The sequence below is a fragment of the Catharus ustulatus genome, chromosome 8 (genome assembly GCF_009819885.2).
Source record: "Catharus ustulatus isolate bCatUst1 chromosome 8, bCatUst1.pri.v2, whole genome shotgun sequence".
In the NCBI taxonomy this organism is placed as follows: domain Eukaryota; kingdom Metazoa; phylum Chordata; class Aves; order Passeriformes; family Turdidae; genus Catharus; species Catharus ustulatus.
In genome coordinates, this window is record NC_046228.1 from 21,882,454 (window position 1) to 21,905,210 (window position 22,757).

At 39.0% G+C, this 22,757-nt stretch overlaps 1 long non-coding RNA gene across 1 annotated transcript; it reads left to right on the forward strand.

The window, feature by feature from the left end:
* Positions 1 to 6,706: 6,706 nt before the first annotated feature.
* LOC116999165 lies at positions 6,707 to 20,851 on the forward strand. Its single transcript, XR_004418530.1, has 3 exons — positions 6,707 to 6,846; positions 7,355 to 7,449; positions 20,728 to 20,851. It is a non-coding gene; the product is annotated as an uncharacterized LOC116999165 (long non-coding RNA).
* Positions 20,852 to 22,757: the final 1,906 nt, after the last annotated feature.

Consider the following 22,757-nt stretch of genomic DNA (forward strand, 5'->3'; position numbering starts at 1 on the left):
ACCTAAGCTGGATTTGAACTGAACACTTGGAGGTGAAAGACTGTCTCCCATTCCTTAATCCCCTCAACATTTCAGTCTGCCTCATAAAATTTTCTATAACCAAATGTAAACCTTGTGTATAAAATGAAATCCAGAGGAGAAAAGAAAATTCAGAGTGAAGACTGAGACTGTTTTCTTCTTCAGCAAACTTCTTTGCTAGTAATGACCCTGGTAAATAGTTCTCTGATTATTCTCTTGAGAGATTACTCTAATTTCTTGCTGCTGTAGATGGCCATATGATCAATTGTCATCAGTTACTCCCTGATGATGGGTCATTATTTACCGGTGCATACTTGGGGGAAAAACACATGCGACTTCCATTAGGAGGCAGAGTGCACCTACATCAAATATGAAGTATACACTAAGTCCTTCCTAATAACATTTCAAGACTGTCCTCCTAAAATTCTTAGCACAGAAGCTGCCTTCATAGCAGAAGAACTGAAACTGTGAAAGATTTGCAGCTTACAGCCAGGCAAATGAGTATTCCCCTAAGAAAAACATCTGATTTTCAGCTGAGCATTTCAATAACAGATCAGTTTTATTGAGAAAGAAAAGTAAAGCTCATACTCGTTTGCTCTTTGCTTCAGGACTTCCTAACTTAATTAATTCATTTAATTAAATTAAGGTACAAAGGTACGACCAGTATAAATATTTCCTTCTTGTTTCATTTCAAAGTTAAGAATGTATGTATGGCACTATGGAAAATGCCGCATGTGCTGGGTACAGTATTGGCCAGGAAGTTTGAATACTTTAAGAATATGGAGATTATTTCAGTGAAATTTAAATATTTTTTTTACAATTTTATTTCTTTTTTATTTCTTTTATTTCTTTCATATTTTCTAAACTTCCTAGCAGAAATTCAAATTGAACAGACCTTCAGCTGAGTAAACTACTGAGAACTGAACAGTGTAAAGCAAGCACAGTCCTACTGTGCTGATGGATTTTGAACGGATTGTGTAAGGGCAACCTCTAGCTTATAAAGGTGAAGACAGTTTTTCTAAATCACAGGGATTTTCATACAGGCTTTCAAAGTAAAATCTAGCAGATCAAGAGGAAGAAAGGTAGAAAAAGGTGAAATTGGAAGAAGCAGTTGATTTTTTTTTTTTGTACCAGTAAACAGAGAGCATTGAAATATGGAGAGAAAGGTTTGAGATTTGGCCTCATCTAGTCATGTTGGTGTGTATATCCATTTGGCACTGAATGACACTGGGTCTGGTACATGCTGCTGTAAATTAATAGATATGCAAGTAAGTGTTTTGTGACTAGGACTGGTTTGCTCCCAATTCCCCTATGTCTGTGTGGAAGGCCTCTTATGAAAATGTCTTTAGAGAAGCAAAGAAAAAAAGAAGGCTCATCCTCTAACTAGAGCTTATTGGTATCTTTTATGCAAACTGCCACTGAAGGCACTGGTGAGTAATCACAAGTACAGATTTTATCCATGAAGGAACCAAGGACTATGTACAAATGCGCAGGGTACTGGAATAACTTAATGATAAAGTTATTTGAAATGAGTAGCAGACTACTTGGTTTTAACCACCTCAAAGTCAGTTTTGAAATGCTGTAGGCATGGAAGGGAGTGGTCAGCTCAGCCCTTGCATCCTCATGGATGCAGGTGATACTGTGCTTCAGTATGGAGAGAAGGAAGGCTGCAGGTCAGAAGCTTTTAATTATCTAGCTTGGATTGATTTCAGTTGCTGAGCTGTGACAATCTGAGTCCTTACCCAAGACCCTGCTGGAGCCTGCACTGCTCCCAGGATTTGAGCTAACTGGTTTAAGCTACTTGGAGTATGTCCCCCACTCTGGATTACAAGGGAGTTACTGCAATGAATCAAAACTGCAAACATTTTGCTTGAAGCATTTATCAGCTCTGGCCTGCTTTCTCATCACTAATTGGCCCTGGATGGTTACTTGTAATATGCTGGTTAACACTGGAATGTACATTTTGATGTTGCTTGGGTTTAGATGGAAAATTTTACAGGGGAAGTTTGTGCCATAATCTCATTGAAATATAGGGAGAGCTCAGTACCCCCTTCACTTATGTTATAAAACTGTAGGTAAAAGTTTACAGACGGTTCAATTTGAAGTCATTTAGGGCTATGTAGATGCCAGGTGGAATTACCGAGGGTTCCCAAAGTGGTCAAAGGCCTGATGTCCACTACAAGACAAGTAGGGTTTAGGATCTTCTCTGTATCCTCCAGTCACTGTGTTACTTCTTCAGACACTGAAGTGTGTTTTTAAATTTCTCCCCAAGCTTACCCACCCCATTGCCTGCAGTTTCCATTGCACATTCCTCTCTGGCACCATCTAGTGATTGCAGAACTAGGCTTCCAACCACTGCTCTTTCCCACTGTTGAACAAGATGTATTCTCCTTTGGCAATGCTTAAAATTCAGATCAGTGCAGATGTCGCTCCCATGAAAAGAACTCACCTTAGAGCAATGGCTGCAAAGCCTTTTGGGAGAAAGCTTTGTAGTATGGCTCTTGTACTAACAGTTTAGATTCGTAATTCAAGGTGCAAAACTGCCAAAGCACATAAAAAATAAAGTGAAGATCTTGTTATAGATATTTTGTTACAGTAAGAATCAGGAATGGGTATGTGTGTGTCTGTTTTAAGACTGTCATAGTCTTTGAGCATCTTTTCTAGTCCTAATAAATGGCTGAGAATGGAATGAGCATACTTAAATTATAGAATGATTCAGGACATCATGTTGTTAATAATGTAGAGAAATGAGATATAAAAGCTTTTACTCAAGCATACCCTAAAGCAAATTTAAGTAGAGCACACAGCTATGATGCTGATTGTTTTCACAGGTGTTGGCACCATATGAATTAAATGAAGAAAAAAATGGTGAAACATTTATGACTCATTAGAATTATGTGGTTTTTTATCCTGTCCTAACAACTGAAAAAAGGTGTAATTTACATTTGCAGCCAAATGGCGTGAAGTAACATTATACTTTACCGACATGAAAAGAGGAGACTTCCAGATGACTACTATTCTTAACTTCTCTAGTTCTCAAATCCTGGATTTTCAGTTTCTCATGTGGACTTTTGAGAGCTAACATTATTGCTCCATTAAAACAAAACAAAACAAAAAAAGCAAAAAGTAATATGGTAATTTAAACATGTGGTTCCAAGGAGCAAAGGGCCCTTTGCTGGATGGAACACCTTGACAATCAGAATATTTTTCCTTTTCATCAAGATAACACTTGATAGGTCCAAAGAGACGCATATCCCTCTTTGGTTTTTTTAAAATAAACTGTATCCTCCTTTTCCTTTCTCCTTTAATTATTTTTATTTTAATCAGAATAGTTTTGTTGTAAATCTTTTGTAGTTTGTTGTAAATCTTAAATATTTACATGAAGGAGGTATCCTGACAGGCTGATCTATAGCAGGAAAGCAACAAATAAACAAATCCATGTCTACAGTATTTTAGATCCTGGTTTCCTGAGCTCCTAAGTGTTTATTTTTCCTATTGTAAAAACCTACATTGAAATACATTCAAAATGGAGTTCACATGGCAGCTTTCAGGCAACATCTAATGTTTTAACAAAGCCGTAATAGTAACCTCAGCTTCCCATGTGCTGTGTAGTTGGCTGAAAAAGAAAGCAGCTGATTTATCAGGGCCTCCATGCTGTAGATGAGTCTTCAGAAGTAGAACATGTTGTACTTTGCAACTGAGACGTTTTGCAAACACCTAATAAACCAGAAAAAGAAAGTTTTATTGGGCTTTATGAGCACATTTTTCTCCTCTCACCAGAGCACCAAACCCAGTTTGTAATCCTACTTTCATTTATTTTGTTTTCCCCTGAAATTTCTCACAGCACAAACTCACTCAATTTTGGCTGCCTAATTTGCATCTCATGGCCTGCAGTATCTCTTTAGGAGGTGAAGTATTAAAAATACATTAGCCTGGTGTGGATGGTAATGGGCCAAATGCTGCTGGTTTTGAAGGCAATCTGGGAAGCCTCATGCTCTCTCTCATTCCTTGATAGCTGTGCAAGCAAGTTGTTTGCTTTTTCTGTCCTTGGACTTTCAAAGTTCTAGCAGTAGATGTAGGTGAGATTATTGTTCTTCTGAAAGTCTGAACTGAGAAAAGCACTTTTCTTCCCTTCCAAGCTTGCTCTAATCTTTAGTGTTACTCTTATTTCTGTTCTGCCAGAACTGTGTCCTATTAGCATCCAAAAATGTTACACATAACTTTGGCTTGCTTACAGAAGATGATCCAACCACTAACATTTGCCTTCTGTAGCTGAATGCTGAAAGAAAAAATAATCCACATTTGAAATGTGAGACTTTGCTGCTGTCAGTTTCTGGAGTTGATTATTAGGACTGTGATTTTTATCTACTCACTTGTACAGTAATTAAAAGCAATTCTCTCATCAGTTATCATCCTGCAAAGCCAGCTTTTAAGCAGTGCCTGATGTACAGTTTATTAACCTAAGCCCATGTTGAGGGAAAGGTGACATAGTTTAAAAAGTAAGAATGAACACATCTGCTCTGAAGCAAAGAGCTGAATGTAAAATAGATGCTTAGTGTTAAACCAGCAAAAATGGCAATGTGGTTTTAATTGGCAAAGTAGGAATAATTACCTGCCTTGGGCCAGGTGTATACCTCCATTCTGTCCACTCCCATCTGTGTCCTTTTCACATGCATTATTTTCTGTGGGGATATATCCTGTCATTATGGGGTAGGTGATTAAAGAATTAAGAAGGAAATCAGAGAGTCAATAAATTGCATGCTGAAGAAGAAGAGCTATTCAACTGCCTGACAGCCTTTGCCACACCTTCTAGCAGGTATTGATGAGCATATATGATTATCAGTGTCAGCTCCAATTCAAAGATATTGGATATAAACTGGATACTGTGCCTCTAGTTGCCTGTGTTGTAAATTAGGGCATCTTTATTCCAGTAAAGCAATGTAAAATAATAGGCAAAAAGGTGCATGATATTTATCTGTGGTAACTTTTCTTAGTGGGTGCTGGAGACAAAACATTAGGGTGAATGAAGGCAGACTGAGAGTGAGCTCAACTATGGATCTATCCCATTGGACTTCTCTTGACTGCTGAAAATTATTGATATGGAATCTTGTGAGAATACTCAAGTATTAGAAAGAAAAGGCATTGAGAGAAGAAAACTGACAGTGGGACACAAGTCCCTAAGGCATTATATGCACTTAAAGCAGCAGTGTAGGGGTGCCTGAGAAAGGGGAGCAGAAACAGCTCTGTGTGTAAGGATGCAAACTGCAGTGTTTGCTGATGGTGGTCTAGTATATCCAACAAGGGGAAATAATCAGGTGAAAATCTACTACTGACTCTGCTCCTTCAAATACTTTCATTCAAGGCAGTCTCACAAAACAGCATGGTGTGTGACAAGGCAGGAAAACGATGTGCAATCCATGGTCAGCCAAGAGAAAGCAGTAAGTGCCACAGACTTGTGCCCACCCCCAGGAAGTGAATGAAGAACTGCATGGATTTTGTTTTAAATGGAGCTGAACAGTAATCCCAGGAGATTTAAGAGCTGACATCATGCAGTGGATACATATTTCACACCTGGGGATAGAGACATGCCTGAGATGAGCCAGGAAATGTATCTACAGGCCAGGCATGAATACCCAGTTGAAAGCATAGATGGAACAGTGCAAACTGCGTAAAGAATACAGTGATTGACAAGAAACGCCTCATGGAATTCCAGCCCAGACCTAGGAAAAGGTCAGAACAAACTCGTTATTTTCTAATGAAAGAAACTATGGCACAGTAGATTAATAACCCAGTTTTTGAAAGATGCACAGACAAGAACAATGATCAGAAAACTGAAGGTGCAGATTTTAAATGTGCAATAACTCGCTGGCTGAGACTGAGCGAGAGGGTCCTGATGCTCTTCATTTAAGCGTCTGAAAAATGTGGTACCTTTAAATACTTCTTCGTAAGATCTTTGTTTCTGAAAAGATGCAACAGGATAGGACTATGGCATCAGCCTTGGCAGCAGCCAGGAAACTGGCAGTGTTAGATAACAAGGGTGTTTTGGCCTGGTTATTTTGAACTTCTTAAATGCTAAATGTACCCATGGTTTAAATAGTGGCATGTACTCAGACTCTGACCTTGCAGTCTAGGTAAGTTTGTCTATTAAAGCCTGAGGCAAAACCAATCAATACTTTTTCTTTACAGTTTTTAGGAAACTAAGCAGGCGCAAAGCACCAAAACCCCAGAGGTTACTGTATGCAGAAAGGTGTGTACAAAATTAGTCATTAGGTTATTATGAAAAGTAACAAAAAATGTTACTGGGTGCAGGATGTGAAATGAGTAGAACAAGCAGGAAAAATGAAACTCCAGATATCGTGCTTTGACTTGAATTGAAAACAACACAGGTGATCATAGTCTGTAAGGCTAATGTAAGAAAGACCAGAAGTATGTGAATTGTGTGATCAACACAGAGGATCAATATAGCAAATCCTTTTGAGTGCCCTCAATAGTAGTAGAAAACGGGGAAGTTGGACGGTACACAGAGATGTTAGTGGCTTCATTACTGGCATTTGGTGTTGTTTCAGCTATTGCAGATATCTGCCTGGCATCCATTCACTACCATGGTGGAGTGTCAGTCTGCTTTAGATCCTGCGTCATCTCTGCTATTCCTGTGCATGTATCCTGGATGCTTTACAGCTGTCTCAAATGGCACTGGGCACCTGTGCCTTAGACAGCAATCCTGGCCTTTGCTTTGGGAAGCAACACATTCCTGAAGGGCCACAACAAAATGGTCATGGCCACAGCCAAGCATGCCACAGTGAGCAAGTTGGACAAATCTTTGAACAGGTATGTCTGTGTGATAATTATCTTCAGCTTGGGTCTTTTAAGGCTGGATGTGGGCTGAGCCCTACAGCTTCCTGCCTTGGCTGGGAATGAATCACCTGTGGGGTGCTGCATTTCCCAGAGCAGATGGGAGCTGTCAGGTTCAGAGTCAGAAATTATGGAAAGGGATACAAGGTGTAACAGCTCCCTTTGGGCAGGAGAGATTGGAGAGGGGGATAGGTAGGTCTCTTCAGCCAAGGAGAGGATATCACAGATAAGGATGCTTAAGGAAGATGCTTTAACAGGCAGTCAGGTGTTTATGTAAAATACCTAGAGGAGAAAGCAATTAAAAGAGCTCTAGTTCATTAAAAAAAAAGTTGAAGAAAATCCAGTCAGTTTGAGAAGAAACTTAATCACCAAGGTGCCCTTGAAGTTTATCAGACCACCTAGAGGTGCAATATCCTAGACAGGCAATGAGTTCTCAGAAATATCCTTCATCTAATCTTTTTTTTATTATTTTTCCCTACCCTAGGACGATTGAAGTGTTTTGGTTTGGTTTGGTTGGAAGACTGTACTAGCTTGCCAGAGGGAATTCAGAGGAAACCAGAATATTTTCCCAAAGAGGAGGTAAGGCCCAGCCACACCTTGCAACATCAAATCTTTAATCGTGTACCTGCCTGTATAACAGCAGCAATATTCAGTGTTTCTGTAACATCATTCATGCAAGAATTTCAAAGCACTTCATAAGCACTAATTAATCAAACCTCACAAACCCTCAGCAAGCAGCAACTTTGCCCACCAATGAAGCGTAATCATCTCTCAAATGGAACATGATGGCAGTTTGATATCTCATAACATGATGCAACAGGTCAAGGCAAGTAGAACAGGAGCAATTGAGGGCACTTGGGAAGCACCGATCCTTAAACATCTTTGCAGATACAGTGCTTCACTGGATATACTTTGTGGAAATATTTGGTGAAATAGTTTTGGGAAAAAGTAATTTATGTATTGTATGCAAAAGAACAATTTGAAATGCGTATTTTAATTCCTTGTAGATCTCCACATGCTAAAGGCAAATATCTGCATTTTGTAGGGGCAATGCATCAGAATGCTTTCCACTCATTTTGGGACCTTGGTTTCCATCCCTCTAACCAGTGGCACCTGGCGTCCTAGAGATTGTGTAACAAGCCACTCTGATGTAGTTCTTGACCCCCAGTCACTGCCACCTGAGGCTCCCCAGGGGAAGAAGGAAGCTGTGTCCGAGACTGCAGGCTGTACCTTCACTTCCTCGATGTTTTGAGGGACCACGCAGCACATTTAGTATTTTACCCCCCAGGATGGGTCTCTCCAAGCTGTGATCCCCAGCTACAAGACTTGCTCCAGTGTAGAAACCGCAGGGCCTAAATTAACGCCTTCTCTGGGCCCAGGCAAAGCTGTCAATGTTCCAGTTCACTACAATGAGAGGAAGATTGGGCTGGCTCAGTTGCTTTATATTTCTGCCAATCCGATCTTGAGGGGTGGACAAATTCAGAATATGTTGCTAGTACTTTGAGTACGTATCTTCCCAATTAAGCATATGTTGAACAACCTTCAGCTTTTCCTGTCTGTAGGCAAAACATCAGTGAATTTTAGGTCTCCTATCCCATCACTTCTCATCTCTTTTGGAAGCATATGGGACATAGGTTTGTTTTTTGGTTGGTTTTTTTATTTATATCATGCAATAAAATTATATTGTACTTGTATAAAATAATGTGCAAACCATTAAGTAGAATAATGAAATGCTGGAAGTTAAAACAATATAATAAGCTTGTATGATTTAAACCTTGCTACATTTTAAATGTGTAATATGTTTGCAAGAATGAAATTGGTCTTCAGGGCTGAATTAATAGTACAGATATCCAACCCATTTTGGAAAGAACAAGTAATACCTAGGAACATAATTTAAACCAGTCTTGTAATTAACTGGTCATTTCACATTTTGAGAGTTCTGGTCTTGTTGTTTGGCTTTATAAATGACTCATATAGTCATCTGCTAATTACACATGGTATGTTTAAAAAACACAACAAAACCAACCAAACTGTTTGGATGAGAATCTTTCCTTTGGCAGAAGAGTGAAAAGTAAATAGTTTAGATGGATTATGTAGTATACTCCCCATTAATATACCTTTCCAAACTTACTTAAAAACCCAAGATCCGGAAGCTTCTTTAACCATACATTCAGGTTGTCATAATTCTCCCTGACTTCACTTCCTGATTATGAAGCAACAAAGTATTTTCAGTCAAAACTCATCTCACTGTATATCTAATTGATAAATAAGGGATATTCCTATAAATGCAAAAAGGTGTCTTTGTGAGTATAGTAGAAACTGTTGAATCAGAAGCTCTGTGATAGAAATTCAGTCAAACTTTTGCAGGACTAAATAGAGATCCTGGGAGGACTGTACATTTCTTGGGAGTTGCCTTCTGTCTGTAGCACACAGTATGAAAGCCTTTCTACCTATCACATGGGGTCAATGATGTACTGTGCTATACTGAAATGGAAATCAGAACTCTCATAAGGCTGTTCTCAGTCACCTCCTTAACACCCTTAAGCAATCCTTTTGGTTCCCTGGAACTGGGGAGAGAGAGCCTTTCCTATCCACAGTTCCCTTATGACTTGCTTGTAGCAGGTTAGTAAGTGATAAGCTGCAGAGGAAGGCATTGTAAAGCTGTCATGTGGGGGGTTTTATTTTTATCTTCCAAATCAAGCATTCTGCCAACAGAGCATGAGGTTGAGGTACTTCGTTAAACTGACTTTTGGTACATTTCGGTCTTGCTGATGGATAGCAGCTACTGCAGGAGGTCATGATCTGGCCCCAGATTTGACTTCTATGCAATAAAGTAAGGATTCTTTAGTATGCCAAATTATATCATTATTATCAGCACGTCTGCAAATGCAATGCCTCAGCGACATAATTTTTAGGGAGATTCTAGATTGTGAATCATGATACTGTGTGGTGAAATTTTGTCTGAAGTAGCTGTCATTTAAAAGATTTTGTGAATGCATAGATTTCAGTCCTCTAACTAGCCTCTTTTTACCACCCTAAAAATTAAGAAATTATTCTTTCATGTATTTATCTTTCTTTAATCTCTTGACTTTACAACTTGATTGAAATGTTCACTATTTATGGATTTGATGTAATAAAAAAGACATTGTGTCTATCCACATACATATACTAGAAATTAAAAGTTGAGGGGTGAGAAATGAAAAATTCATAGCCTTGGATGTTAAGAAAGTCAGACCTGCTGTCTCCCCTTGAAGTCACCTAGGTGAGGCATTTTGACATAATGGAAGCATCAATGAACTGCTCTTGATTAAAAGTTTGACAGGTTGACACTATCCCCCTGAACAGGAAGACCGGGGTTGAAAGAAAATTTTAATACAAACAGAATTTCATTAATACCACAGTTTGCTATAATGGGGGTCTTTTTTTCCCCCACTGTTATTTTTGCTTAGATGGTGTCATTACCTTTTAAAGGGGAAAGACACTGTGGTTAAGCTTTGTCTCAGAAACTATGTCATACTAATGGAACAGGAGCTTTCAAGTAAAATAAGAAGCAAACTGTTTGGAATTGTTCTGATTCTCCAGGCACAAACAAAACCAGTTTTAATAGGGTGGTTCCTGTAAGTGCTGGCTCTAGTCATTGAGCCAGTCTTTATTTTGTAGACAGAGTACAGAAATTCATTAAACAATATAAAATAATCAATATAAGCAGAATATCAGAATGGCCTTACATCTTCCAGGATCCAAAAATATAGCCTCACTTCACTTTATTTACCTTTTGAGAGCTTTTTTTCTCTAATGTAGTAACTGTTAGACTCTATCTGCTCTGCTCAGTGTTAGGGCTGTCATGATGAAAGTGCATAAACAATATAAATAATAGTTTTTGGCACATGAAAGGAACTTTGAGTGGATTGTTCTTTTGGAATTTAACCATCACTATTTTTGTTTGGCTTTCAGGGATTTTTTATTATTATTTTTTATGTTTAATCAAAAAATTCTTATAATCTTAAATTGATTATTTGAAAAAACATCATTCTTTTAACATATACATTACAATTTAATATTTATAGCTTGATGCCAGGCAATTCTTATAAAATTCAGTAAATATTTATTAAATCAGACTTGTTTTTAAAGACTTATAGTTTTGTAACCACTCTCTAGCACTAATACTCTTTGAAGTGGAATGTCAGGTTGTGCAAGTCAGCTTCTATATTGTATTTCCAGTCCTTGTCTGCAGTGATCCCTCTTGACTTCTTTTCACTGCTGAATAGTTAAATAGTTTAAGCTCTTTCAGATCCTTGATATTATCAGGTTATATAACCTCCCACTCCATTCCCATTCATCATCTCTCCAATGTAATATTTGCACATGGATTTTTTACATCTTACTTGAGATTTGCAGAGACCCTTAAAGCAATTGATTAAACCCACAATATCTCTTTGTGATGCATTTTTAATTTCTCATTTAGAGGCAACTTAATTGAATTACTGTGAGCTTACAGTCAGTATTTTCCTGATATCATTTAATTGTAAGTGTTGAATTTTTAGATGCAGAGCTTGAGGCATATTTACCACCTTAATTGCAGACTCATTCTAACTCTTTTTTTTAAGATGATGTGTTGAAGTACTGACTCACAGTGGAAAGCAGGCAGTTGTGCATCTTCTCAGTTTGGAAACATAAAACTAACCCATCTAAATCAATAAACTTGATGCAATGATATAAACAGCTTATCCAGTCACCAACAGAGTCAGCAATAGAACTTGGGCATCTGTTTCACATTTTCTTGTTCTTCAACCATGCCATTTCTCTCTCCTTAAAGCATCAGTGACAAATTAAGTAAAAAAGGACATGTGAGGAGTATGGAGAAGAGAATGTTGAAAACAAAGCAATTCAGAGCATTTTATCCTTTCTATCCAAGTCAATGGCAGGTGTTCTATGTCCTATTATAGCCTTGATAGGATGTTATGTTGCATCATTTCAGCATACTTGCTCTCAGACTGGATGACTAAATTTCAGTTCAGATAGCAGTTATCCAATCCAAATGATCCACAGTTGGATGGCAGCAGGTGAACAGGAGAGTGTCCATTTCAGAAGCCTACCCTGCCAGTCCATACATGGAAGGCTGCAGATACTCCAGATTTTGTTAGCAGAAAGGAGCAGATGTAAACTAGGAAGTATTTTCATGTCATTTTACAGTTCTTTCATGATTGACTATCAGTCTACGCATGATGGAGAAGAGAGCTCTTCAGAATAAATATGAACAGTTCTGATTATCCATCTTTCCATTTATTGACACAAAATGGGCAAGAGACAATGTGTTAAAAGCAAAAAAAAATTTTTTTTTGTATTAAGAATAATTTCTTTGCTAAAACACCCATTAAATCAGCCTCTTGACATATTCCCCAGCAAGTTAAACTGATTGTGATTGGCTCTGAGTGAAATGGAAATGAGAAAATTCCAATAAACATGTGGAATACATACAAACTGATTTTTCAACCCATTCTAAATACAGGTTGGCTGAAGACATTACTTGTATAGGCCAGTAAGTGAGAAGCTGAAGTGCATCTGAATGTAAAAGCCAAAATCAATTTGATCTTAGATGATTTTCATCTGATTTTAAAAAGCAATGGTGCGGAACTTATGTGTAAGGTTAAAAGGCGTCAATTTTGTTCCTTACAGACTAAAGCAAGCTTATTTTTTTCTCCTTTATTCAATTTGTTATTTCTTTTTATCCCACTACTGTTTTCAAGGTCCTTTATATCACTTTACTGGTTTTGGTTGGAATTATCAGACCAACAATGCAAAGCACTTATACACAAAACTGAACACCAGATGGGACTCCATGAATATTATATTATTCATGGCCAATGAATTAGAGATGCCTTAAAAAAGAAGAAATCTAGTCTGCTGTGGCATGTCCGCAGCTTTATTCTAGCTGCAGGCTTCTTTTGAGCATATGCATTGAGTAACCCAATGGACTCAAAAACAAAATCCCCTTTGGAAATAGCAAGAGCTTTTCCTGTTGAATTCAGTAGGCTGCTGGTCAGGCTGTGATTGCCATTCATTTACTGAGCAAAATGATCATGTGATACAGGATCCATAATGAGTCTGAAGAAATCTGGACTCAATTTTTGTCCTTGTTTTGCCTAGTCTTGGCAATCTTGGGCAAAACATTTGTTGTATCTCAGCCTTTGTTTCCTAAAATACAATGTGAGAAAAACAAGTCCTTTATTTTTCATTGTTTGTTATCTAGAAACCTAGACTTTACTGCTTTTATTTAGGTAATTTAGTTTTATTGCATGTGGAGCAGCAGCAACCCCTGCTTATCCCATTGGAAAACCAGTGTTTAACCTCTTACAGTGCTTGGAATGTTGCAGTGCTAATTAATTTGGAATTTCAGAAGTACTTTGGTCAGTAACACGGAAATGTAAGATACTACAGCTCCTCAGATTAGATGGACAGACAGTGGCCAGGAAATTCAAACTGTTTTAAATTATTGCTGTTTGTGCTTTGGAAAAAAGCTCTTCAATACAGATATGGTAAGGACCCAGAAAACAGGGGTCAAACACAAATTTAAATTATGCAGAGAGTTATTCCACAATGGAGCTTGGAAGAATTTAAAGGAATTTAAATTGGAACAAAATAGAGCTTGTTGAAATCATCACACAAATATCCTTGATTAAGAATGGTAACAAATGTATCTGGGCTATTAGTTATAAAGTCCTATAGCAGGAAGGATTAAAAAAACCCTATAATCCATTTTTCTGGGAGTATTTTAAGCAAGGAGTAAACAAGCTCTTTTCTGAGCCTTCTTTACATCACCATAAATTCAAGTAGAATTTTCCTCAGGAATTAGACTGTGTAAGTTTCACGAGATCATTTGCATCCTCTCAGTCTCTCTCTGCATTCCAATCCTTATGGCTTCCTACACTACGATTAAGTTTTCTGTTTGTATTTATAAGGGGTTTTTATCACTAATGGTTTTGCACAATGTAATTAAAAATCAGCTTCCTTACTGGATGCAAGAACTCTGAAGACAGCTCCCCATGTTTGATAGACACCTTGCAAAGCAATATGGTAAGTCCCACATATGAAAAGAGATTATGAACAAGACCTTCAGAAAGCAGAAATTTAAAGTTAGACTCTTGTTTACATTTTATTTTTTCAGTGAAAGTGCTTAAGTTGTCAGCACTTGGAACCAACTTATCTATCTGAGGGTCTGAAATCTCAGTCAATGCCCCTACAATTTAATGATTCTTTGTCGTACAAAATGTCAGTTTTCCAATTTAGATATTTACTGATTGTGTACTTTTTACTATAATTTTAAATTATTCCTTATTTTTAAAGCATCTGTCTCTGCAATACTAAAAATTTAGTGATATAAATGGACTACTAAAATGGCCATTTAGCTATTCCAGCTTCTTTACAGTAATACAATTGTATCTGTTCCTGCATAATTTCCTTTCTGAAAACATTCAAACTATTTTGAAAAAATATTTGTCAAGCTGCATTTTCTTAAGAACTTGGTGCAAAATCGTTTGTTGGTTTAAATATTCTAAAGATTTTGTGCACCTGTATGTTTGTGTGCCAAAATGTTACTATTAAGTTGGTGAGGAGTTATAGGTGTACCTACACAGTTTCACAATTGCAATAATTTCTGGAACAGTATGGAGTATGAAGGGGATGATATGAATCTCTAACAGGTCTTGAAATCCTGAATCTTGAAAATTATACCTTTCCCTCGACTCAGAAGGACCCTACATACAGGATTTAGAAGGGGTAAAAGCAGTGAGCCAATTTCTGGAAAAATTTACAGATGAGAAGAGGCTAAGCAAAATGAGCTTAGAAATAGAGTTGGGAAGGCTGCATAATTCCTCATGATACAATCCTAAATTTTACGAAAAAAGCAATAGGGAATACTCTATTTCTTAAAGTTGTTAATAGTGCTTAAACCAATGGAAGCGTTTTTCCACAAAAAAGTATTAATAAATCGCAGAACTCTAAAGTATGCTCTAAAAGCCAAAGTATAATCTGATTATGAAAGCAGTTATCTAGATTTGTGAAAGGTAGTCTTATCCTTACAAGTAAAATACAAAATCCTTGCTATCAAAAATAGTGTCTTGATACAGTCTTAGCTCAGGAAGTCTGGAAGAGCTGAATTACAGAATACACACCAAAGAAAGGAGCTCTCTGTGTTAACAATGCTGAAGAATTGCTTTTCCAGAAGTTTTGGGGTTGTGTTTTTTATTCCACCATGAAATTTGATGGAAAGTAGGGAAATCCAACAGCAGTGTTATGTCCTCACAGTTGTTTCACTAATTTAAACCTGTCACACAGCCACTCCATATCAACATCAAATATATTTTTCATTTCCAAGTATGCTGATAATGCGATCTCCCTCAGGTACATAGAAACTTTGTTCCTGTCCACATTTCATACCCCAGATAATGCCTTGTGTCTTCTATAACACAAATGTGGAGCACATAGCAAGTACTAAAAGAAATGGATCCATTCACATGGGCAAAATTTTGAGCTTGTCTCCCAGTAGCATATGCATGCACCTACACGCAACTGTGAAATAGAGCAAGAATGCCTAACCTGAGGCCTACACTCACTCTAAAAATACCAGAGTTTAGCCCTGAACTGTTTTCATCTTAATCAGGGGTTGAAATCCGCAGTAAGATCTAACATCCCAGAATCTGAGTCATCCATCTTATGTTGAGAAGCATGTTGTGACCAGTGATGATTTTTCTTCCCCCAAGAGCTAATCTGGCACATAAAGGATGAGAACATTAGACATTTGCTTCTTTTTATTGCAAAGTAGTAGCTGTTTCTTGACAGGACAAAAGTTGAGTCACTCTCAGGAGGATTGCACTACCAGTGTCCTTTGCCTATTGCTATCTGGGATTGTCTCAACAATGCAGAGCCTGCTGTTATCCATTACTTTCTCTTCTCATAGAGCTGCCCTGGATTAGCCAGGCAAATCTCAGGCTGCTTAGCATTTTGCACGCTACCAACAGAGTCAGTCCCTACAAGCCACTCACCTTGACAGAGACAGCTGCACGGTGTTTCTCAGTAGTGCTTTTATTAGTTTGACTGTTACTGGAAGTGCTGAGTGAGCCCAGGGCTAGAACTCCCCATGGATTCACAGTGTGTTGCACATTTCAAGAAAGGAGGAGAACTTGGGATTTTTAATTTCATTTGTGCATGAACCAGCATTGTCAGAGTCTAGACATGCTTGATGAACCACCAGACTTCCATTGTGCCAGGGGGCTGTGAATGGAGTTGCTGCATGGCAGAGAACGGTGAATTAAGCCATTAAATACTTTTTTTTCCCCCTCTCTTGTTGGGTCTTCTAAATGTAAAAAAACTCAACCTGACTCCCCCACCCCCAGTCCACACACAACAATTCCAGTTAGCCCAGGCACTCTATGGGAATGTTTTTCTGCACTATCTACAGCAGCAAGAATACATGAAAAGTTGAGCTTGTGTCATCAGGGAGAGGAAGGCAGAGCTCACCCACCAAAAGGTGATCAGTAGCCACAATGTATGTTTCACCTTTAGGTGCACTTTTACTGTATGCAAGCACCTGTAGAGGCTAAAATCACCTGAAAGTGATTGTCTCATGAGTTTGGGCTTTTGAAAGGTGGGTGAGGGGAAAAGTTTGGGTGCATAAATAAGCTGAAAAAATCCTCACTGTCAAATGAAATGTTCCTCTGCTTTATCACCATTATTTTTAGTGAGATTTTGCATTATGGTACCTTGAGTTTTAAATTAAATGTCAAATATAATTTGGCACTACAAAGAATGAATTATGTGACTGCCCTTAGAGAAAATCAGAAAGCTTAGCTCTGTGAGTTAAATTGGTATCTGCCTTATGCTGAGCTGATGTAGGCTAATTGATTAGGATCTGACAGGATACCATATTGCAAATTCAGCACAATCTCTTCCATTAAAAAAAAAATAGACCTAAGGTACCTTTAGGGAAAAGCAAAAGATCTGTAAAACAGAACAGGGAGAGGAAAAGAGTATCTTCAAGGACTCTCTTTTGCACTGATGGGTTACATTCCCCCAGAAGCCCACACTTCTTAAGGGTACAATATGGATGTTAATATGCCCCAGGTCACTTTAGAAGCAGGTTTGCAATCAAATTTCAGGTTCTTCTGGCCTAATTTTAAAGAGCAGCAAAATATTTTCTCAGTTAGCTGACTAAATCTATCTCCATAAGAACTAAGATGACAAAGTGCCACTTTAGATCATTAAAGGAGGGCAATACATTTTAATCAGCTATTACATGAGGAAGGACAAACCAAGTGCTATAGCAGTCGGTCATTTTATAAATTCAATGCTTGTGGCCCTCTCCCTTTCAAAATGCATGATGTTATTTCCTGGAAACATCAGTCTTAAAAAACTATTGTCAAGTAAACAAGCCTTGTGTTTCTCACAGCCTTCATGTCTGTGTAGTCTGGGTTTAATTTTCTGTTAAGTATGAGTTGTGGGGGGTGGGGGGGAGGACTAAGTCTGAAGTTCTAATGTAGTCAGGCTGGAATCTGTCACTCAGCTTATTGCATGTTGATGACTCAGTGCAGTTTCAGCTGTAAGCAGACCATGATTTATGGACACCAAGTGAACTCCTGCGGCAAAAACCAGCCATGAGATCAGAGCAGCAATAGGGCCCTTTTTTGGCAGGAGACAGCGCCTGCATTTTTCTCATTCATGCCAAACTGCTTTGCACGGCAATTAGCTCTGTCCTCATTTAGTCTCCAGTCCCAAAGGGTAATGAAAGTCATATATCATCTTCAAGGCTGCTAATTATCCAGCTCAGTTACAGGTAGGCTTTGTAACTGTGAGAAGGGTCTGTCTGCTTGATATTTATTGCTCTTCTAATAAGCAAGTAAAGGAGAAGGGAGGGGGGGGGAAACTTTCTTGAAAGCTTGCCCATACCCCTTGCCTCAGATCCTTGACATACCTTCAGCAAATGTGCAAGTCAAAGGGGAAATGTCTTCATTCCACATATCCATTTTTCATGCAGTAACTAAACATTCAGCAAAAACAGAGCAAGTGCTTGAAACATGAGAGAACATACATTTGGAGTGAGCTTGTTTCTAGTTGTTTGCTTATGGAAAGACAATCCTCTGAATAAACAGACATGAAAACAGGAAAGGCAATAGGGAGGAATGAGGAACTTCTTTCTCCTCTTCCACTCCTTTCTCCTCCCAGTCCTTCAGCCCACACCACAGCAGCGTCTTGGGAAAATGATGGGGTTAGAGAACTGTGTTTGTTTCACTGAAGATTTACCAGAGCAGCTTGGTATTTCAACCGTCTCACTATCAGCCCTGAAATACAGTAAAATTCAAATCTCTGTTGAGAGTTCAGGCCCTGCCTGACTTTCTGAAAGAGGCTGAATCAGATGCTTGACAATTTCAGTTGTTTTGGAAGTAGGTATTAATAGAGCCAGGCCTTGCAACTAGAAGCCATCTTTTGCTGTAGTCAAAACATTGGCGAAATCAACAGTCCAAGTAGCCGAGTCTTTACTGTGCTAAGAAATTAACTTCAACTTGTATGAAATACTTTTAGCTTTTGAAAGGTTTTGATTTACTTTTGACTTATTTGTTTCATTTGTATTTTATGTCTTTATTTCATACTTATTTTCATCAGTAAGCCTGAAAACTGCAAGGTCCCAGACTAAGCAGTCTGTTGATGCATGAATTTGGAGGCATCTCCAAATCCTGTTGGCCAGTGAAGGAGCTGCCAGATGTCCTCTCTAAATGCCCAGTGAAGTCTTATGGTTCATATGAAAAGCTTACTGAAAAGTTTCCTCAATATTTCAGCTGGGTGCCTTTTTGGGACTGTTGGCAGTGACTGCTATGGAGGAAGCTACTGTGCTTCTGCAGGAAAGCAATTTTGCAAGCTCCAGGCCAGAGCACAGCAGTGCGTACTTTCTGCAGCTGACCTTGTGTGCGCAGCATGCATGGAGTGACACTGAATCTGAAGGCATGAAATCTGATCTCTCTGCTATTATCAAGACTCCCATTTACTACAGGCTCCATTGTCTCAAAAATCCTTATGACAACCTTGTTGTGTAGAAAGGCAATTTCAAAGCAAGCACCTCAAAAGGGAGCTGGTGCAGAAGCAGTGGTCAAAGGTCAGCAAATGAAGCTTTGGCTGGCACTGACCTGCAGCAGGAGGTAAAATGAGCAGGAGGAGCAGAAATGCTGCTCAGCATTTGTGCACCATGAGAGCAGCTGTGACTGTACTGGTAGAAGGCAGAGAAGGTAAAGCCCTACTGTCACAGAGGAGACACTGCTGCAAAGGGAGGACACTGCTGCAAGGTATGCGGCTCTTGGGGCGGGAGCGGAGCTGCAGCACGGTGGGAGATCTGCAGCCTTTCAAGGCTTTGAACTGACATGTGGCATTGGGAGGGGCCCAGTGCTGCTCCGGTGCCTCTGGGTATCTCTGCTGGATTCATCCAGGCCTGACTTTCATTTCTGTCAGCAGCAGGAAAGCACTTACAGGGTGGGGATTTGACAGAAGGAGAGGAAGTTCCTTATTCTTTTTTACATCTCCTCTGTATCTTTGCTGATGTAAAAAATGGAGGATCAACTTTCATGATCAAATGTGATTTCATTTTTCACTGAGTTGAGAATGGCAGAATGTTTTGTATGGTTCTCATCTTGGCCTGCAGGAAACACTAGAAAACTGGATGAGATCCAAGCAGTTCAGATACCAGGACTCAGAGGAGCATTTGCAAAGGAGTGGGTGCTCATCTGTCGTGCGTTGGCAGATTCCCTTGAACTCAGTAGTACTCATCTGATTTATACCAGTCACAGAGGTGCCCTGCAAACCTTGAGTTATTTGTCTACGCTGTCTTTGCCAAGTTTCCAAACCTGTTGACTTGAACTTTCAGTAGTTGCATTCCAAGTGCTCTCACCTCACCCTTCCTGGCAATAGGTATCCACGTAGCTCCGTGTGATGGCCGTGGGAACTGCTGTTGTACATCCTAGTGCAGAACAGAGCACTGCTGTCTGTATCCTGCTGTCTTGCAGAGTCAGGGCTTGAGGCACTGTGCCACTGGTGCTGAGGTGAAGGGCAGTGAGCTGGATAGAAGTTGTTCAGGATCAGAGTGGTGGTCTATCTAATCTGGGATCTTGGCACTGAAAACGGCTAGTGCTAACTGCTCTAGAGGAAACTGCCTCTTTTGCTCCAATTATTCTTCTGATATGAAGTGACCCTTTTTTCTCAACAGTAAGAATATCTGTTTCTAAAATAATAATTTGACTTTGCACAAGTTATTCTGTAGTCCCCAAACTTGTCTTTGAACAGATCTTGAAGTTTTTCTGCTGTCTTTTTTTTCTATTTAGCAGACAATGGGGGGAATGGATAAAAAAATGCTAAAGGCTTTCTCCAAATTCTGCTGAAGCCAATAGTGTGTTGCCTTTTCCATTTCCCCATTTGGTTTAGATATGCTTCCTAAGCCACCTTTTCATGACACCAATATTCAGTATGGTTTTGGAAGTAGTATCTTCTGAGATGAAGATGAAAGTAATGAAAAATGAATGCTTAAGTCTCACAGTTCCCTGCCCATAACACTTCTCTTACAATTTCATTTGGTTTAGTTTACATTTTTTGTCCGATCTCTTGAAACAAACATTTGTCTGATGTGTCTCTTTCCATTTGTGTTACCAATGACCATGGTATCATAAAGGCAGGTATGCCAAATGCTTACTGTTTATCAATAATTTGATTTGTTGCTGTACCGCAGATGACACAGGAGTCTGCTGTTTCCTTCACCAAAAAGGGGTGATACTTGGATGTAGTTTTATATCAGCCATGGCTAATCTATTTCTAAACTTCCAAAAGGTGGTGAAAGGGTGTCTGTCCCTGGTCCTTGTGTTGTGTCAGCAGCAGCACTCATCCAGCTGTACAACTGCACTGGGGACTGGATCTGGCTGACTGCTGAGGATGCATCTCCCTGTGCTGACACAAAGCGTGGAGGACAGACAGGTGAGATGGGGGAAAGAAAGATTTGTCCCTTGCAGTAGTATTTCAGAGTTCAGCTAGATAAAGCTGACCATGAAATCACACTCTTAATGTAGCTGCATCTCTACTCTTTCATTTAGACCCCAATTTGTTAGATGATTCCTTCAGCAAGTGAAAAGAAAAAAAGAAACATGTAGACGTGCTTAATGTGCTTAGAAATGTGAGGATAAAAAGACCAAATCCATTGAAACAATTAAAGTCTTTCCTGTAAATACTTGTGTGTTTTACTTTCCCGATAAACCAGAATGGCACTGCTGTAAATGGAAAGTAAAAGACGATTCTTGGCAGTTGTGTGCTTTGGATCTGTCATATACAGGGATTTTCTGAAAAGCTAAGCTGAAGGAGTATTTCTAAGGAGGAGTTTAATTTGAAAATAAGCTGTCAGGGGAGCCTGAGAAAGATATAACAATCAAAAGTCTTTGATCATGTTATATCTCATGTAAACTCTCATCCTTGCTGCATGGACCTTACACAAGAATCAACTGTTCTCCAAGACCTAACCACAGCCTAAAACAAAATCTGATGTAACATAATTTTACTGTTTTCTTTCAGACAAAGCAGAAAAAAATAGAAAAGATTGGAGAAAACTCTATTTGTGGCAATTAAGCTGTGGATTTTAAAAATTGATCTTGAGTGTGAGTTAGCTGCCATGGGAACCTTGCTCTGCATGTTCCTTATGGCAAACTGTTGTGATAAGCCTCCGTGTTGAACAGCTTGGGCTGCAAGAGAACTCCAGACAGCTCCTGGGAACTTTGTTTTGGGATGAGTGACCCTGGCTGACTCCATTCCCAGCTGCTGTTGGATGGGGGTGCTTTTCCCCCTTCTTAACTGTGCTATCCCAGAGGCCATGGCATTGCTGCTAATGGCAGCAGTGGGTCGGTGCTGGAGTCAGCTGGCATTGGCTCTGTCAGACATAGGGGAAGCTTCTGGCAGTTTCTCACAGAAGCCACCCCTGTAGCCTCCCCTGCTGTCAAAGCCATGCAATGCAACCCCAATACATCCTTAATCAGCACTGCCTAAAAATCACTTAGAGGATTCAGGTGTTCAGGTTCTTTTATTTTTTTTCTTATTTTTAGTAAAATATCTCTGTCTATAAAATTGGCATGAGGGAATAGGCATGGGTGTGTATTTTGTCATCCTTTAAATTTCGTTTTCCTGGATAAATGAATAAAGAATGGGCTGTAAAAATCACCAATCAATACATGTGGTAAGGGAAACATGCAAAAGAGCTTTGAAGTGTGAGGTACAGGATATGAGAGTATTACTTCTTATGATGGAGGTTTAGTTTTTCTAACATACATTTCTATGCTCAACAGTTAATGCATTGCTTCTCTTCCTTTTGTACCAGGCAATCATTAAAAATTTGACCAGCTGAAACTGGGAAGACATCAATCAGATCTCATTTGGTAGATATCAAGCTCATTGTCAGGGCTAGCAAACTTTTGGCATATGTATGTGCAGAAGGGTTGGGAAGGAATCCAACCTCTTCTTATCCATGCTGCTCTGTACATGCTCCTGTAGTATGACCATCTCTCTAATATCATGTACGTGTCATTCCATTTTATGAAAGAGCAAGCAAAAATGCACTATGGGCATAGAAGAGAAGAGGCCAAAGTTTTAAGTGTTACTTAGGTCTTTTGAAAATTTGTTCTTTGCTTCATAAAGAAGTCTTGACGAGCCCACAAGAGAACCTATCTCCTGTCCTGATGAGCTCTGGCCTTTGTATAGAGTGTCCTTTTAGTACAGAGGGCTCTAATTGATTATGGTCTGCACCTTTAATATGTACATAAGTGTTCCGGAAAAATAAAAAAACTATTTCGATTTTGGCTTGAAATTTTATGTAAAATCTT